This window comes from Photinus pyralis, unplaced genomic scaffold, assembly GCF_008802855.1.
Source record: "Photinus pyralis isolate 1611_PpyrPB1 unplaced genomic scaffold, Ppyr1.3 Ppyr1.4_LG4, whole genome shotgun sequence".
NCBI classification, from domain to species: Eukaryota; Metazoa; Arthropoda; class Insecta; order Coleoptera; family Lampyridae; genus Photinus; species Photinus pyralis.
This window is the reverse complement of record NW_022170511.1, coordinates 12,654,214-12,669,971: the sequence shown is the minus strand read 5'-3', so window position 1 is coordinate 12,669,971 and position 15,758 is coordinate 12,654,214. Positions and strand designations below refer to the sequence as shown.

Here is a 15,758-nt window from a genome sequence, read left to right as displayed (position 1 = left end):
AAAAATATAAAGAAAATTATTATAGAAGTAAATACGAGAACTAATAACACCACCCGTCAAAAGAAAGTTTTCAATCCACCCACCCATCTTTCGGTAGGCGCCTCGCGCTCTTTAGTCGTCTCTCCCTTCGCTTGACGGGAAAACCACATGACAGAAAGTGAGACAGGAAAAAGACGAGTGAGAGGTGACTACGAAATACGGGTAGATGTTTTTATTGTTACGGTTATGAAGAGGAATGTCTGCCACTAGCTGCGACGCATAATGCGGGTCCTCTGCGCCCTGGACTGTATGTGGAGTATGCTCTGATCTTGAACTTTATAGATCGTTATCTCGAATACTATTGGGCTTACAAACGTTGGCCATAGACAGGGCGTTAAAATGGCTTATAGAAGTCAATATATCACAAAACGCGGTTATTCTGTCTGACTCTAAATCCGTTCTTACTGCACTAAATAATCTAAATTTCTTTAAAATGGGTAATTCAGAGATCATGTGTCAACTAAAGCAACGCATATTTACATTAGAAACCTCAAAACGTAAAATTGTATTTGTTTGGGTTAAGGGGCATTCGGGAATTGCAGGAAATGAAAAGGCAGACGAACTTGCCAAAGAAGCTGCGTCGGGAACTAAATTATTCAAAATTTCGCCTTTTTACGACCTAGTGAATTTGGCAAGGAAGAACATGAGATTAAGCTGGGATCTTCATTGGCAAGATTTTACGACAAAGTCCAAGAACCATTATACCTTGATACACCCCAAGGTACCATGCAAGACACCACATATTTCAAATTTCAATGTCACCAGAAAATACGCGGTCTCAATCACTAGATTAAAACTTAACCACGGGAAATTCCCCGCTCACCTTAATAAAATTGGCCTAGCCGAGTCGCCCTACTGTTCATGCGATAACTTGCCAATAGGTGATTTAAACCACATCTTCTTCTCATGCAAAAATTTTATCCACGCCATTAAACAACTGCAAGAAATTTTGATAGCAAATTCAATTCCTCTACCGGTAAACATAACGACATTACTTGAGACTCAAAACAAAAACATATTTGATGCTCTGGTCAATTTCATGAATAGCATTCAAATGGACATTTAAAATTAGTTCGCGTTAATTATAAAACCAGGGAACATAACAAAAGTCTGTGGCAAATGGATAACATCCAATGCCAACCCTTACTACACACACACGTGAATTTCGCATAGAACATTTTTTTTTCAAAATTTTGTAATACACTTGTTTATGATCCCAAAATTACTGTAAAACCAATAGTTAACGAGATTTTTTTAAAACTGTTTTTTACGACCTTTGAGCTTGAATAATTTACTTAGCCTACACAATTTCACAATGGACTTTTTAGCGCATTTTTGGAAAAAATATGCTATTATATTCGATACGGCTGGCTGGCTGTCCGGCTAAGATCTCAGCAATTACAATAGCTAGAGACTTCAAATGTTCACTAAAAGCTTTCTGATGTAGTGTAGATGTGTAGGTTCTAGTCTATTTGGAGTTATAGGTATTACTTGTGAGATCGATAATATTTAAGAAAATAATTTCGATATGGTTTTCGGAGGTGCTATAATTTTACCGTTAGATAGCGCTACCAGTATAACAACTTAATTATTAGCGCATTTAATTTTACCGTTATAATTTTACCAGTATAACAAGTTATTAGCGCATTTTTGAAAAAAAAATACGCTATTATATTCGTTATGGCTGTCTGGCTGAGATCTCAGTAATTACAATTGCTAGATACTTTAAATTTTAACTAAAAGCTTTTTGTTATAGTGTAGATCTGCAGACTTTAGTCTATTTTGAGTTAGATTACTCCTGAGATCGATAATTTTAGCTAATGAAATACTGATCTGTTACCAAAAATGCTCTTTCATCATGCATATGCTGATTTACAACTTTTGCCACCTGTACTTAAATGATAGTGATTTCGATATAGATTATCATTAAGATACAGCGAATTGGTGGTTCATTTTCTTATGAATTAATCATAAAATTCCAATCGGCGGTCATCTTGAATAAATTTGACAGTGAAACTCCGCTGGAACGGGTTACCAAGATTGCTCAGTGCGCATGCATTGAGGTCGCTAACTTCGTTATCTGCACACGTCTTAAAATTTTGAATCGCTTTCGAAGCCATCGTAGTATCACATCACCTCTTTATAGCTCATCATAGTTGTAGAAACAAGAGTGTATGAAACTCGCATTTAATAGCTATTAAGACACTCCTATTCATTACGAAACTCGTCATGGCGAGCTTCGTAATTCTCTTACTCGTGTGGTTATAGCCGTCATTAAATGCTCATTGCATAATATACTATTTACACATTGTTTATAATGCCAAAATGAAGGAGTATGCCAAAATCCAGCTTGATCGGATTTTTTTAGAGGTCGGGCCTGTTTTTCACCTAAAGTTACTGGACTATTTAGTTGGGATGGTAGCCACGTGGACAAATATTTTTTAATCTTGTACGCTTTCCGTAGAAAATTAAGCTTACGCCCACATATTTACTGGAAAACGTGTAAGGTACTAGAATTACGTCTAGCTAGAGGCTAAAATTGTTTTCCCTTTCAGATACTTTATTTATCCACCCTTCTCGAATGAGATCCATCACAACATTCACAACAGATACAAACGATATAGGTTTGCCCTGAATGTACTGTTCTGCAGTCGAATCAAATATTAATTCATTAATCAATATAATTTATGCGTTCAGTTTAATTTGTTTTTGGGGTCGGTACATTTAAAATCATTCTGCGAGCACTCATCGCTTGCGACAAAATACTCCTAGTTTTTGTTTGTTGTGTTGTCAAACTACGAATGAATAATGATCTTGACGGCAATAATTCTTACGTCAACGATACAATTTATACTGCAGGGAGTTTCCGCGATTTTATTTTCACCATCCGAATTCACTTAACGGCATCTTTTTACAACCAATTTCGTTGACGTTTTGTATTTATAGATACCACCACCGTTTCAACAACCCAGACTTCTCGCTTTGTTTATGTGAAAGTAGAAAAAATATTGCGGAGTTCTTGAAAGATACGCTTGTCATCACACCATACATAATCTTCATTAAAATCCTCGCGGTAAAGAGAACTTATATACCAACACGAAGACATATTGTTAGCTATCCAAGTTTAAAGAGTATACAAAGGTTTAGGTTTATTTGTACAATTCCCACTGTAGCATGTTTCTTTATTTGTAGTACGAGTTCATATTTCTTTTCGCTCGAACGCAACTTCTGAGAAATGTCAGTTTTCGTCTTCTGTTTTAGTAGACAAGAAAGTTTCAGACATAACTTCGAACATTTAATGGTAGTCAAGAAACTATCGGCAATTCCAGAATTATTAAACCATTTCCCCTTTTTCGGCGTATGACGCATACATCTTAAATCCCTCTGTTGACTCAATCTGATTAAACCAATGCGTTCGGTAATATTCATCAAACTCATTTGCATAAAATCCTGTAAATCATCCACTACAAACAAAACTAATTTATTTACTTTATTTACGCGATGTTTATTTTATTTAAACGCGCTGAATACGGCAAATATTTACATTTTGGGCCTATAGTATGTTCCTCGAATTAACGACTCTTTTTCTTCTGATGCAGGACAAGATGGAATTCGGCAGGCCCGTCGGCAGGAAGAAGACTGCGGTGCCTGTGTTACCACCTCGAATTCCAACTCCTATGCCGCCACCAAATAATAATAATTCGATAAGGTAGGTAAATATTGCCAGTTGTTACATTTTTCGGTGCTCCGACACGACCCGTATGAGTTAGCGCATTGAAGCGTAACAGACTCGACAAATAACTCGATGTGCATGAGGGTCTTTGCATTGTAGGGTGCGAGCATCTTAAGGCAGGATATAATTTTACCGTACAGCGGGAATTATTGTTTACTGCAGGGTTTCACGTTTGAGACCATTGACTAGTGATCAAGATAATAGATATTACATTTTTATGAAAAACAAAAAAAAGGCACCATCGTGAAGCTACCCCCTCCTGCACCTAAACTTTGCTTGCACATTTCGACACATGTAAACTTTTCGTCTTCAGTCAAAGATATTACGAGAGCAGTAGGAGGCAACCAACCTCACACTACCGTGGCTTTCTAGGAACAGTGGCGACAATAGAGTGTCTAATTTCTGATTGGTTGTTGAGATCGGCGGCCATGTTGCATCGAGTTTCGCAGCTTACTTACTATTAAAGCTGTGTTTCTACTACATGTATATGGTTATTGTGTGCTTATTGGACGAATAATTTGAGATCTGTGTTGAAATACTTAAAATTAGATCAATTAAGGTGTTGTTGGAATATCTATGGGATAAAGTAGCCAGTTTAGAGAAAATAGGTTAGTTAGTTTACAAATCAGTAAAATCGCAGACGATGAAAAATTTGTGTTTCGACGAAAAGTAGCTGGAACGAATGCAGCGAAAGCTATAGAGGAACCTGATGTATGTGACAGTATGGCCACGATGGCATATTTGAGAATTAAATGCTGCTTTTTTTAAATTATGACATGTTCTGTCAGGTGCATATAAACTCATCAGAGCACTACCTCAAAAAACCAAGAAAATGAAACGTGAACTAACTATAATTAGGTGCTAATTAAGTGCCCTATCCCCGAATTAAATGCTCCTTTTTTTTTAAATTATTACATGTTCTGCCAGGTTCAGAATTTAAAAAAAAAGAAGCATTTAATTCGGGAATAGGACACTTAATTAGCACCTAATTATAGTTAGTTCACTTTTCATTTTCTTGAGTTTTTAAGGTAGTGCTCTGCTGAGTTCATAGGGACCTGGCAGAACATGTCATAATTTAAAAAAAGCAGCATTTAATTCGGGAATAGGGCACTTAGGTTACGTTGCGCTAATAAGCCCCCCAGGTATGATCATGAAATTGATAGAAATGGATAGAGGACACCTTAATTACACGTTATCAGTTAAAAAATTTGCGGAAGAAGCCTTACATTTTTCACAATCTTAATTCAAAGTTCACTTCATTTCGTCGTAAGTGAGGTTATATTACTCCAAATTTCATGATTGTTTTTCAGTTGGTACTAGTGTTCTTAACATTCCTGAGTGCCAACTTTAGTTAGTTTCTTAAGAGGTTATGTTATTTTTCCACGATTTAATTAACTTTAAACAATGGTATACAACTTTATACATGTGTTTTTAATTATACCATAATAGCAGTAAGTAGTTCTCTACATCCTACATTGCTAAGCAGCGATTCATGGAAAATGCGAGAGATGTTCCTTCCCCTCTCGACCGTATTAGGCGGTGGATGCTAAGCGGCGATTCATATGAAACATGCAGGAAGTGCCCGGGTTTCCCCTCTCGGTGATCGATACCAAGAAATTGTTGCCACATGCAACCTTCCCTACGACATCCTTCTTCCCTAATGCATTCAAGTTTAGACTGTATAAGCTTCAAAAAGTGGTGTTATTAAAATGTCAGTCACATGGAAGTGTCGCTTATTTGGTGTTTAAGTCGAACAAAACCTAAAATTGTATTGTATATTATACCTGTTGTACTACTTTTATTACATTCTATTAATATACACGTTAAATCCAGCATATTTCATTTTAGTAGACGAAGAAGTTAACATAACCTCCTACAAAAATTTACTGTCACCTTTGTTTATTAGTGGAACAAGAGCTATCACATAAAATTTTTCAGTTTCACCAACTTAAGAATTACAAAATATACGTAAAATAACACCAGATTTCCAGAAAATGAGGTGAACTTTTAATTAAGATTGTGGAAAATTTAGGCCCTCTTCCGCAAATTTTTTTATTCTAAACGTGTTATTAAGGTGTCCTCTATCCATTTCTATCAATTTCATGATCATACCTGGGAGGCTTATTAGCGTAACGTACCCGGGCACTTAATTAGCACCTAATTATAGTTAGTTCACTTTTCATTTTCTTGGTTTTTTGAGGTAGTGCTCTGCTGAGTTCATATGAACCTGGCAGAACATGTAATATTTTAAAAAAAAAAGGAGCACATAATTCGGGAATAGGGCACATAATTAGCACCTAATTATGCAATGTGTTTGATTGTGTTCTGCTGACCTTGGTCTGCCAGGCAGACGGTTTGATCAAAGGAGAATTTGTGGACAAACTGAATAAGTTCCTGTACGGACTTAAACAAGCGTCTCTAGTTTGACTTAGTGTGTAATATCAATGATAAAACGTTTAAAATAGACGTAACACCACCGCCGGTGGTATTTTGCATTTTCGATGCAACATGGCGGCTGGGCTCCTATTTTCACCACTGTCTCTATAAAGCCACTATATCTCACACTAACCTCTGATAATAATCGATTTCGTTGATTTAACAATATAATCGAAGAAGACGAGATAGCATTTGATTTTAAAAAACGGGGAAAAATTATTGTGTTTATAGTACCTACATACATTTAAACCTTAAAACATGTTTGTTATTATTGAAATGCTTTTGCTTTAATTGCTGTTTGAGATAACAGAGATATTCCAAAAGTAAGTAAACCCAAGAAGTGTATATTTCCTTAAAAAATATCACCCTTTAATGAGTTGGCTGGTTACATAAATATGTTGTTTAATTTATCTAAGACATACTGTATTCCATGTGAATAAATTACACAGGTCGTTGATCATGTGACAATTTGTTAATCTTTCAATTGACGCCTGATGATTACCTTTTTAGGTGTTTGGGTCAAAATCAATTGCTTTTTGAGGTAATATCAAAAATAATATAAATGGAATCATCCATATTCAAAATAGATGAGAGTACCTACTGTCTCAATTCATTGATTAATATACCACTCACCATGTGAGGGAAGTTCGCAACACTTTAGTAGCAGGATCATCCAAGTCCCATCCTGCTTATGATGCTATCATCCTGTCTCATCCTACTTCAAATTTTAGGTGAGCAGCACCACTCGTTCGAGTGATATGAATTTTTAGCGCATTTTAGGAAGTAAAGAAATGTGCTATTGTTTGCGTTTTGTCCGTCCGTCCGGACCCATTTCTGCCATTTCGAACTACTTCTAGGGGAAGAATGGTCCTGGAATTTGAAGTAGGTAGCCTATACCTTGAAAGTGTGCCAGGCGGCCATCAAATTTCGCTGTCTAAAAGGGGGGCTCCCCCACGAATTATTTCCTGAGATGCTGTTTTTGAAAGTAAAACGTGCATAACTTTTACTTACTTACGTTACTTTCTGTCCTCTTATCAAAGTACGGGCTTATCGTGATCCGGGTATATTCCCTTATACCTCAAGAACGGATTGTCGACTGCAAGAAATATATCCATTGGTGATGTCAAAACAAAAGCTATTTCGGTTAAAAAAATGCGCTTTATCGGATCAAGAGTTGTGCACAATAATTTATACTTGTTGAAGTTTTGTTGCCAACTTGTTTCTCAGCAACACTTTGGAAGCAGGATCCCACAAACATTAGCCTGATTATGGTGTTATGTCAGTGTCAGTATCATCCTGCTTCAAGTCTCAGGTCAGTAGCAGCGCCCGTTGATGATTTTTTAAATTTTCTTTTGCGATTTCCTTTTTAGCAACACATTAGAAGCAGGATCGTTTTAAGCTTATCTACCAACGCTATGTACCCGCATCATCCTGCTTCATATTTTAGACCAGCGGCGAATGGTTACCGAAGTGAAACGGTTAAAAAAATTACGGTTACTGCTAGGGTCATATTCAACAGTTTTTTCAATTTTGTGTTAAAGCCGAAAGCCGAAGGTGGGTTCGGCACAAACCTAGGCAGAGTAGAAAAGCCGGCCCATGTGGCGCAGTTCAGTTGAAACTGGACTGTGATGCCTGGTTCGAATCCGGGATCGGGAATGTATAGTGGGTTGGGTTGGTAGAGCAACCTTGGCTGAAACCTCGCCCACTCAAAAATAAAGGCAAATAAATTAATAAAAAATTTTACTTATTCCATCAGACATTTACTATCCCTAAGTTTGTGCCGAAGTCGCCTTCGGACATCGGCTTTAACACAAGATTCAAAAAACTGTTGAATATGGCCCTAGCAGTAAACGTAATATTTTTTTAACCGTTCCACTTCCGTAACCTTTCTCTAAGAGATGGTGCTGTTGGTCTAAACTCTAAAATATTAGCTTCAAACGAATTTGCTTACAATATGTTGCTAAGAAGGAAATCGCAAAGAAAAATTAAAAAAAATCAAATCTCTCGAACGGGCGATGCTGCTGACCTGAGACTTGAAGCAGGACTATGTGGACCCATAGCAGCACAATAAGGATTATGTTTGGGGGACTGTGCCTACAAATTGTTACTGAAAAGGGAGTTGGAAACAAAACTTGTAAAATTCATAGGTATCTCTCGAACGGATGGTGCTGCTAACTTGAAATTTGAAAAAGGATGAGGCAGGATGATAGTAGCATAAGCATGGGGATTGGATGATCCTGCTACCAAAGTGTTTCCAACTTCCCTCACCTCCACTCACCTTCCCCTATCTTACGTTGTATTTTGAGTTTAAAACGAATGCGTTTTTAATAATTTTCTTTCTAACGGGCGATCAAAAATGAGTTGCTGTCGAGTCGCCTTTGGAAGTTCAGGTTAAAGACGATTTTCCACGTAAACAAAAATTTCAAAGACGACTCGACAGCAACTCATTTTTGATCGCATAGTACAAATTGAATTATTTTGGTATTAGGAAGGGGTCTAATGAGTGTCGTATCGGAGTGTTTGGGGTTCTCGACGAAACGAGTGCTGGGGTGCTCCGGTGTCTTTATTCGAACGTGGAAGAGGATACTCGTTACACAATCACGTACGGCCCGTCTCGTTTGGGGTTACCGAGTGTATGCGATTTTAAAAGGACTTTCTCTTCGATCTGGTAATTTGGATCTCTTATCCGTGGCGAGTTTGGAACGATATGTTCTAGGGAGACATCATCTCGAATGCACGCTAAAACTTTGGAAAAAAACCTTCAAATAAGGCATGATGTGGTCGCCTTCGCTATAATTCCTCGGAGGTCACGTTGAACATCATCCGGAGTCCGAAGTTCTCTACTAAAGGTACTATAATTCTGTTCTGCAGTGGTGAGTAGCCTACCCGCATACTCGATAGGTTTTTCATTTGGTGACTCTCTCTGGAATAAACAGCTCCGATAGCATAGGAACTTGCATCGGTTTTTACCGCCTCGCCTGTATCAATATAGGAGCGCAAGTTAGTTCTTTAAAAGCCTTTGCTTCTCTGACTGCCCCGGAGCGTTTTTTCGTGTAAGATCACACAAGACGGAGGTCCGCTAGATTGTTGACGATAAAATCATAATATCGTGCAGATTAGAATGTCCTTTATTTAATCCCGACCGCTGACGATCTATAAACAGTTGAAAAGTTGAAGGTGAGTTCCTCAACCCAAACGGCATTCTTGACCGGAACCTACCAATAATGGGACCGTAAGTCGGCAAGTCTAGCGTAGTTATATATTTGGTTCTCTTGGGCGATTTGCAACAGCTCGTCGATGCGCGGTAACGGATAACGATCCAGGATCCTAACTACGTTCGTTTTCCGGTAATGGACACATTCGATAGGAACCGTTTTTTTTTTGGAACCAAAACCACGGGTGCAACAATAGGAGATTCTCATAGCTCTATGATGTCTGCTGCAAGCATGCATTGCTCTTCTTCTAAAATTTTCATTTTCTCAGGTTTAATCATATGGGTTCAGAAAATACATCCGCATATTCATTCAGTAATGAATTGATGCGACCACGTTCGCTAGGGTTCAGCGTCTCACCCTCTGCTGTTTCGAGTGACACGTCAGAGAGATAGAATTCGAAGTTTCCTTCACCAAGAACCCGTACCGTTTTCCTGGGTTATCTAAAAAGAACCAGGTGGTAAGTGAAAGGTCTAATATTATGCCCGCATTTCAACTGAAATCTGCACCCAACAACGTGGACGCACAATTTCGCGCTACTTAATTTTAATTAATAATAATTAACATTAGTTGGAAACACAATTTCGCAAATAATGGATTTTAAGTAAGACAAAGTAATTAACATAACCGTAATGCATAATTGCGACAATCTAAATTTTAATTAAGTTATGTTCTTAAATTATGCCCCCAGTGGGTGTATACCCTTGATGGGAGCAAATTAGAACTAGAATACACCCTCGAAACGTAAGTTTTTTCGCGGTTATTTCTTTTGTCACATGTCCGAATTCTGTACAAGCATGACCTATGATCATGAGAATTTATGGGCATAGAAGCCGTATAACACCAATACTGTTCTCTTAGAAAAACTGGCTTACATAACGGTAACCTCTACGGAGGTTCTCCCGGGTGCAGGTCATGATTGCTAACATCTCTGCCTGAGATACGGTGCTACACTGATCAAGGGAGAAGCCGATGTCAGTTCCCGTCGATCATTATATACACTCATGTCCTTTTCTCTTTCTATTAGGAACCCGTCTGTAAACTACACGAGCCCCTCAGGTTTGAGGAACGGGCGACCTGAGTTTAGGGACTGCTCTCTGTCCAGGAGAGTGACTTTATAACTCTTTGGTCTTAGTAAGGCAGCCCGGATCACATCCCGTCTTGCGAGTAACCAAGGCTGCCCCGATCCTTCCACTCGTCCCAATCGTTTAGTAGTATGGAAACCTTCCGAGCCTCTGCCTCCACAGCTAAGTGTAAAAGCTCTAGTCCCAGAAGTGCCTCCGTGGCCAAAATTGGCTCCAACGAGTCTCTGTACCTTACCTAGCTGCTTCCTGTAGGTTGCTCGGCGCATGGCACGCCACCAGTGTACCGTCCAGCATTATTGGCATATCAACAGTCTAAAGCCAATACATCAGTCGAGGATTGAAGTCCCATGTACAGCCAGAAACCCTTCTACACGCCACGTCAGACTCAGTTGAAGTCCTTGAGGAGGTCCGCTCTCCTTCTATTCGTAAGTGGAACAACCTCGACCTTTTCCGGGTTAACAGAAAGGCGATAGCTACAGAACCACCTATCCACCTGTTTTAGAGCCTTTGAAATTAACTGAGATATCACCGAAAAAATGAAAATGTCAAATTTCGTTTTCACTTTCTTCTAGCTTTAAACGGTCGAAAATGGATGGTTCCCGTTGGCACCTTCTATGGGCACTTTGGTTCGTAGAATCGGAATCTTATCAGAATTTCCATAAGACGCTAGATGTGGAAGCTACAGGCTACTGCTTTCTTGTTTCTTATGAACCGCATATTTTTTCAACTTTTCACAACAGACCAGTTTGCTATTTGTATAAAATTGGGCCCAAGTGATTAGTTTTGAATGAAAAATGTAAACTTTGCTCTCATTACAAGTTTCTGATGTTATCTACCTACTAAGTTACACTTATGCTTATTGAAGGTTTGTCAATTTTGTACACTTGTTTCGCTACATTTTTACCAGTATTTTCTACCCATTTGGATAGGTAGAAACTACCAACCAGTCTTGCATAATTACGGTAGCATATAGGTACTTTAACCGAAATCTGATTACCTGAAAAGCTGTCAAATCAAATAATCATCCTCATTTTTTCCGGTCAGTCATTCTTTATCGCTTCGTATTTGTGTTGTGGCGTAGATAATTGCCGTCCGTTGCTAATTACTTTTAATTTCTTCGGACTGCTGTTGCCATACTTACTTATACGCAAAATCCGGTAATAACATTCATTTACAACGAGTTATAGCAAGATGAAATTAATTTATTGAAGATTAAAAGATAATTTATAACACCTTTAGTGCCTGGACGTCTGCAAATATTTTACGGCCAGATTATGAAGTAAACCAAAAGGAAGATTGTGCACATTAAACATGTTTAAAAATAATTACCATTCGAACTGAAATTCTTTATGGCGGGTAGTTGAAACTCTACTTTCTTTTTACGTTGCCAATTAATATATTTTACGTCAACCTTGTATAATTTGTACATATATCATAGGTATTTTCAGTACGCTGCAGCGCCACTTAAGAGGTTGATCACGAACTGATTGTATTTCTTTTACCTGAACGTTAACTTTCGCATTCAAAACCACCAGAAAAATTGTCTTTCATACGTACTTTTTTGTGGGGATTAGTTTCATAGTTTCATATGCATTAGGGTTTAAGGTCAGTTTTGATATATGGGGCATATTTTTGTTTTGAGGAGGGGGGGGGGGGGGAATTGAATTTAGTTTATTGAAGTGATATTGATTGTCGTTCAGGAAAGATATATCAGTATTTCCTTAGTTCATTGTTACTTTCCTTGGCATCTTCTCAGTTTTATCATTGAATAATATTTATTATTCAATGGTTTTATACAGGGAGAGCTACTCCACTCCACCTCCACCTCTCATTAGAAATATTTCTTATTGTATCAAAGTTTTTATTCATAGAAACGTTAGAAATTTACTTAATGAGCATCGTTATACTTTAAACTACAATTTTTTTAATACATACTTCAGGAGACCAACGAACTGCAGCAGTACAGGGCGATATTTCTTGTTGAGCTTTTTTTACCTACATAAAACGTTTTCGGTGTCTCGTGTCCGTGAATTATTTGACTCGTATAAATAGAGCTATATTTACAAAATATTGAAGTATCATGGGGACTATTAATATTAATTTATTTTTAATTAAAAGGATATTTTACGAGATATTTTTAAAATCCAATTGACGGGTTCGTTAGGTGATGAAAGGTAGAAACTTCGACTATTTTTAGAACCTTTGTTTTAAGAAAAAGCTTCGCCCGTATGTTAGAGGGTGCTTTGACATTATGACAACAAATACACAGATTCATGAAAGGGACCTTCCGCATTGAATCCATGCATGAAGACACCTTAAAATTCCGTTGGGAACATCCGTACATCGCGCTGCAGATGATTTGGGTATTTTAAGATTTGGTTTAGGATGTACAAATTTGACACGCTAATAATAACGGGGCGGTAGTTACTCATATTTCACGTTAGATCTCTAAATCATTGTCAAATTATTTTTAAATATTTCACTTTGATCAGGTGTCAAAGAAGGTTTGGCAACTAATAATCTCGAAAGTGTCGAAAAATTAGTTTTAGGCGTCAAGTTCATGCTATTCTGGTTGTGTCTAGTTTCGCTCAAGGGTCTGCATTTACTACATCGACTTATCATGTTTGGTACCTACTTCAGAAATGGGAAGCCGTTTGAAACACGTGTAGGTAATTTTTATAAATACTGCACCTGAAATGAAACCGCTCTATCTTTAACGTTACCCAGAAGTATTGTAAACATTTATTTTTAATTGGTTTGGAAGTAATAGTTTACCATCATATTTAGATGTACACAATCTAAAAACGCATGTAAAACAAGTTAAAAAGTAATCGTAAACGATTTACAGAAAGCGCATTTCCACTTGCATTCATTTCCCATTTGTAAGATGCAACTTCTGTTAAAATCGTAAAAATCCGGTCACAAATATGAAAGAAAGCGTTCAACATGTGCAATCCATTTTTAACGTGCTACTTCAATTTCAGTTTAGAAGAAGAATTTCATTTCAAAGCTTTTCTAAATAAGAAAGTTGGAACTGCGCATGCGCAAATCTAAATTTTGAAACTAACGTTAGATTTTCCTTTGTTCCAAGTGCCTATGCATCAAATTTCATTCAAATACTTTTATAAATAAAAAAGTTTGCAATTCAGTTTATAAATGGTCGAGATGCGAAAAGGCCACTGTGAATCGATTCGACTCAACTTTTGGCATTGCGTATTATATGGCTAAAGCTATGCCCATATTGAATTTCATGCAATTCAGGCCATAACTAACGGAGATGTCAAAGCGATCGGACATTTCTAAACAAAGTTATCGTTCACACGGACAGATAGAGGGACAGACAGACAAAGGTTCAGACGGACAGACCAACAGACAGACGACAGACAGCAATACAAAATTATAAACGATCTCTAGGATCGTTAATAAACGGCAAAAGTGTAAATTATGGAACATGTAAAAACGGTTTGTTGGTTTTTTTACAATAACTTTTTTAGCAATAAACGCAGAAAAAATTCCTTCCTTGGTGCAAGCCTCGACACCATGACGAACCAAATAGCGAAAAAAGTAGAACAATAGCTCTTAAGATAAAGAACTAGTTGCGTCTCAACGAACGAGCAGACGAACGGACAGATGGACAATACACAATATCGCATTTTTTTTAATTTTTGTGGAAATGCGCTAAAAATTGCATTACTATCTACAAAGTGATTCTTTTAAGAGAATAGATACGTATAGGTAATGATAGAAATTTTAGATGAGATTTTAGGGAACTTAAATAAATTGACCAGTGCCACTCAAAATTTGCTAAATTTGGCACTTACTTATTTTGTGGTAACCTCTGAATTAACCAGAGCGCACATACGGAATATGTAATAAACGAAACTTCAACTTAAAAACTAAGAAGGGTCGTGTTAAACGGCGATATTGTAGCGAGTATCTCAGACATCTGGGCGCCATTAGGCGCCATCAAATTGTTTTGTGTTTTTTCTTACGCTATTGTATCTTTTAGAAAATTTACTTTAAAAATTGAAAAAATAAGTCAACTAAAAAAATCAACAGCGGAGCAAAAAAAATGAAATGATTTTTTATATTTACATTACTAAATATTTTATTGCCATTGGACAGGCAAAGAATAAAAATATTTAAAAACAAACGTCGATAGTCTTCGTTCGTGCAATGTGAAAGGATTAAATTTGACGTTATGACGTTACCACTTACACTATCTAGTTGAATTTTCCACATCTACTAAATAGCTTATATCGTTTTGTTTTGAAAAATTCTGTTTTCGACCACTTGAGACTGCACGAACCGAAAAATTAAAATATACCTATACTATACAGAGTGTCCATTTTTCGATGAGCTCCCTTACCGTAAAGGCGTAAGAGATAGAAAGTTGATTAAATGAGAGCTAAGTTGCGAATTTTCGTGCTAAATAATAATCTGAAAAGAAATTAAAAATATCATAATAGTTTTGAAAATATCACAAAAAAATTTCTGATTTTAGTTTTTATCTAAATTTTTCATGATAAAACCAATTTCTAACCAAAAACCATTATTCAGGCACTTTTTGTGGAGAATTCGAGTATGGCACCCGTTTTAAATTATTTTCAAGATGACGGAGAAAACCGTACGTACCAACTTTATCTTTTCTTATGGACGCCATTTTGGATGTTGACATTTTGCGATTAGGTCTTTTTTCTCTTTACAGCGATTGAGAAATATAAATTGCCCAAGGCCGATAATCGTGTTGTTAAAAGTTCTCCAAACAATTTGATGTGACTGCAAATTCAGCTGAGCAATAGCTAATATCCTAATTCCTAATTTCCTAATTAAGAATTAAATGATGACTATTTTAATTTTGGTGTCCAATCTCTGTTGAACTCGAAATGGGGTTGTATGATAATTATTAGGAAGTGAACACAAAACCTTCCCCATACACTTGGAATAATCTTTAATTGTAATGCGACATGTTTCGGCTAACAAGCCATCATCAGGCCTAAAATGTTGTACGATTACAAATTTGTCTCACAAGAGTGATAAAACTTACAAGATGTTATAAATATTAATAATACAAGTTAAAAAATTAATCGACCCTGACGGGGACGAAGAATTGAGCAAGTTTTAAAGATTCCCTTCAGGACTCCCGATCTTTAAAACTTGCTCAATTCTTCGTCCCCGTCAAGGTCGATTAATTTTTTAACTTGTACCAATATTATTAACATTTATAACATCTTGTAAGTTTTATCAATCTTG

At 37.0% G+C, this 15,758-nt stretch overlaps 1 long non-coding RNA gene across 1 annotated transcript in view; it reads left to right on the top strand.

The window, feature by feature from the left end:
* The window catches only part of LOC116169766, a 150,117-nt gene that overhangs the window by 96,371 nt on the left and 37,988 nt on the right, over positions 1–15,758 (top strand). The window contains exon 2 of the long non-coding RNA XR_004145065.1: positions 3,639–3,748. This is a non-coding gene — a long non-coding RNA (uncharacterized LOC116169766). The remainder of the gene's footprint in view (positions 1–3,638; positions 3,749–15,758) is intronic.